Raw genomic sequence first — 4612 nt, forward strand, 5'->3', positions numbered from 1 at the left:
CATTGCATGCAGATGAGGCTTAGGACTGTGAAGGCTAAAAAAGACCTTCTTGTACTTTTAGCTTCATTAGCAGTTGAAAGCCTAAAACTAAAGCAGCCAAGCAAAGGTGTTGAAGTTTGGCAGCATGAAGACAGCCTATGATTGGGTAATTGTTAAACTATAGCCCAGGTAGAGAAAAACACCTCATTATTTTGGCAATGCAAGTGCCATTGTATGACCACCAAGAAAAAGAACAACCATAGAGTACAGTTAACAAGAGCCTAGAAGAGAAACTGAATTTGCTATAAATGGCAGAGCTGGAAAAATGATTCAAAGTACTTGGAAGAGCCTAGATTATTATGAATGAATTCCAGATAATTGAGCATTTTGTTATTTAGTGTTGGAGCTTGCGTTTGCTTGTTTTGCACTGTGGCTGTGTCATAGCTGAAAAACTATGAATTTTTAAATGAGATTGGTATCAACCAGCCATGGTTTATCATCATGAAGTACAAATATGAACATATTCTTCTATTAAGGTTAGAAAAGCTAACAAAGTAGGGAGGATGGTGCCAAATGCATATAGCACAGTCAGAAAGAGCTTAACATATATGTACTAAAACTAGGTCAGACCCATATGCACTCTTATTGTCAATTCAGTTCTTATGAGTTCCAATAAGCCAAGGATAGTAGATTCTTAGGCTGTTTCTTGTGATTTTCTTAACCTATCTGGCCTTTACAATCTTTCCTACCTGTATTTTGCAGATCACCAGTTTCTGATTAATATTTAGCAATCTGCATCTTCTTAGAGTCTCTGCATCTAATTTCACTAGTTGCTGGCTGAAGCATCTGATGACAATTGTGCTAAACTGTAAGTATAAAATAATATAATTAAGATATTTTTGCCAACTGGACAACTGTTGACCACCACCAACATTTCAGTGAAAATTATTTGACATTTATCAGCATTCTTCTCCTATTGATAATTATTTTTGATATAAAGATGCTCTAGTAGCTAGGTAAGACTTTGAGCATTTATTTTCCTTTGCAATTTTAAACAATATTTTATGTTACTGTGATAACTACCCTGTAGGAAGGAGGTCTTTATGTTTCATATAAATCATATTAGTTGAATTCCATGGGTGAGGTGTCTTCAACAATACTATCTGATATTTAAGCTCAGACAGACAAAGTAGAAACACATGTATTGTCAATATTTGCTGTGGTGTCATCAAATCTTACTTGATGAAACAGTCACTAAAATAGTTTTCATTCATAGTACTATGATGTTTATTAGTCTATGTTTCTTTGAAAACATTGTTACAGCAAGTGGGGTAAGGTCATTTAAGACACAAGCACACACACCCAAACACACACAGTGTATTTCTGTGTACATATATACACAGATATATATGCATATGCCTAAATGATTATGTGCATAATTACAGTAATTATAAAATATGATACTTTGATTCATTTTGACTAAACCATTGTGTATTTCTCCATTGTAATTAAGTTTCCTTTTGTATATACTTCCCCCATCCCTAGAAAAGCACACATCCCTGTGCTTTATTTTGTTAGTTATTTTCAGATTCCCACTTGTTGCCTCCCGTTTTCCTACTTTTCCCTTTTTAACCCCAAGTTCTTACCCTAAACTATGTACCTGGGAAACAGAGGTAATATGGATTTAGTTATAAGATAGAAATATGTCATCCTCATATTGGCTAATTTTCCTCAAAATAATACCGAAATATGAGAGCACTGCATGAAATAGAGAACCTCAGAGAAATAAAAAAAAAAAAAAAATCAGGTGACCATTTGCAGTCAACCAAAGAATAATATTGGAAACTAGAAGTGATTTTGGAAGATACAAAATGATATGTGGAGGGGCAACAAGCACTCACACACTCTCCTGGGCTTGCCACCTTGCCACTGCCTCCTGAACCTGGGGCTGAAGATGGTGGCTCTCAAACTCCTGTCATCCCAGCCTTGGCTCTGAGCCTCTGTTCGCAGCTCACAGTGTATCCTGAATAAGGGTGTGTCTGCTACTTCTCTGTCAGTACTTGTCACCACACAAATTTTAGACTGATCATGTGAAAGCTGTAAAATATATTCCTAATGGTGTAACCTTGCTGGTTTGTGGCTTTGGACTGTTTGTTATTCCAGAGAACCTTATAGGAGCTTTACTGAAGCCTGGAGTAAAAGGTCTAACTGCAGTCAGCAAGAATGAGAACTTTCCTAGGCCTTTTACTTCGATCCAAGCAGATAAAATGCATGATCTCCTTGTATGTGGGATCAAAGGCAGAATACGGGCGGCAGTTCCTATCTGGTGAATTAGAGCTTACGCTTCAGGGAAAACTTTCAGAGAGGATCTTTGCTAGTGGGGCTGGAATCCCTGCCTTCTACACCAGCACAGGGTATGGGACTGTGGTACAAGAAGGGCAATCACCCATCAAATATAAGAAAGGTGGCAGTATTGCCATTGCCAGCAAGCCATGAGAGGTGAGGGGATTTAATGGTTAGCACTTCATTTTGGAGGAAGCCATCAAAGGAGATTTTGCTCTGGTGAAAGCATGGAAAGCAGACTGGGTAGGCAATGTGATTTTCAAGAAAAGTGCAAGAAACTTCAATCTGCCAATGTGCAAACCTACAGGAACCACAGTGGTGGAGGTTGAAGAAATTGTAGACATTGGCTCATTTGCCCAGAAGATATCGACATTCCAATGTATGTTCACTGCCTTATAATGGGAGAGAAATATGAGAAGAGAATCGAGTGGTGTTCCTCACTCTGAAAGGAAGGAGATGGAAAAGCCAAATCTGGTAAGCCCAGAGGAGATATGAGGGAGCAGAACATCAAGAGAGCCGCTCTCAAGTTTGAGGACAGCATGTAGGTTAACTTGGGTATAGGATATCCTGAGCAGTAACTTCATCAGTCCCAATATGACTACTCATCTTCAAAGTAGAAATGGAGTCTTAGCCTTGGGCCCATACCCACTAAAATACCAAGCTGATGTCGATCTCATTAATGCAGGAAAGGAAACAGTAACTGTTCCCTCAGGAGCCTTTCTTCTCCAGTGAACAATCATTTGCCATGATTAGAGGGGGACATATCAATCTAACAATGTTAGGAGCCATGCAGGTTTCTAAGTATGGTGACCTGGCCAACTGGATGATACCTGGGAAAATGGTGAAAGGAATGGGAGGAGCTATGGATTTAGTGTCCAGTTCCAAAACTAAAGTGGTGGTTACCATGGAGCACTCCGCAAAGGGAAATGCTCATAAAATCATGGAGAAATGTACATTACCACAGGCGGGCAAGCAGTGTGTCAACCGCATCATTACAGAAAAGGGTGTGTTTGACGTGGACAAGAAAAATGGGTTGTCACTAACTGAGCTCAGGGAAGGCCTGCATGTTGATAATATCAATAAGACTCCAGGCTGTGAAGATGCAGTTTCACCAAACCTCATGCCAATGCAGCAGATTTCAACTTGAAGTATCCATTTGACATTTGTGCCAGGTTGCCAAGATTTAATTTTCAACACATAGGATTTAAGTGAAAGGATGTCAACAGTTATACATTTACCAAGAAGTTTAAGCTAGTTTTCTTATGATATTTCTGGATTTGTGCATCCATAGACTTTGTTCTCGCCAGTGTGATGTATCAGTTCCATCAAAAAATAAAAAAATAAAATAAAATAAAAAAGGAAAACATTTCATTGTGCTCTTGCTACATGAGTGTTAAGAAACTTCTCTTTATTATTTTTGCTCACAGTGGATATATGTTCATCTTTTGCAATATATACTGAACATTGACTTAGCCCTGAAAAAAAAGATAAGTGGAAAAATTGATGAAATAACAAAGAATTGTTAAATCCTAGAGCTCCATTGTTGGTTTGTTGGTTGCTTCTTTATTTGCTTGCTTTTTTTGTTGCTGTTTTTTGTTTTATGCTTGGATTTTTAATCAGGATTTATCTGTGTAATACTAGTGATCCTGGAACTTATTGTGTAAACTAAACAGGCATCAAACTCACAAGGGTCCACATGCACTATTTTTAACAGATATGCTAAGGTGAAATGACATCATATAAGCAAACATGCTGAGACTGAAAGAGAAATACATGGAATTTGATGCAATGTGTTGACAAATTCCCTGTAAGACAATGAATATACAAGAATAGATATATTTTTAAATGAAAATAAAGAACATTTTTCTGTTATATCCCACTGCTCACTAACCCACCCACTCTCACTTCCCTGTCCTGGCATTCCCCTACACTGGGGCATTGAGCCTTCATAGGACCAAGGGTCTCCCCTCCGATTTATGTCCAACAAGGCCATCTCTGCTATATATGCTGCTGGAACCATATATCCCTCCATGTGAACTCTTTGGTTGGCAATTTAGTCCCTGGATGCAGAGGGGGATCCAGTTGGTTCATATTGTTCCTCTTTTGGAGATGCAAACCCCTTCAGCTCCTTTGGATTTTTCTCTAGCTCCTCCATTGGGGACCCTGTTCTCCATCCAATGGTTGGCTAAAAGAATCTACCTCTGAATTGTCAGGCACTGGCAAAGCCTCTCAGGAGACAGCTATATCAGGCTCCTGTCAGCAAGCAGTTCTTGGCATACACAATAGTGTC

General features: G+C 38.7%; 1 pseudogene; it reads left to right on the forward strand.

Moving 5' to 3' along the window:
- Positions 1–1933: 1933 nt before the first annotated feature.
- On the forward strand, positions 1934–3469 carry LOC110284305 (succinyl-CoA:3-ketoacid coenzyme A transferase 1, mitochondrial pseudogene; annotated as a pseudogene).
- Positions 3470–4612: the final 1143 nt, after the last annotated feature.

Source organism: Mus caroli, unplaced genomic scaffold, assembly GCF_978045245.1.
Source record: "Mus caroli unplaced genomic scaffold, Mus_caroli_1 scaffold_18, whole genome shotgun sequence".
NCBI classification, from domain to species: Eukaryota; Metazoa; Chordata; class Mammalia; order Rodentia; family Muridae; genus Mus; species Mus caroli.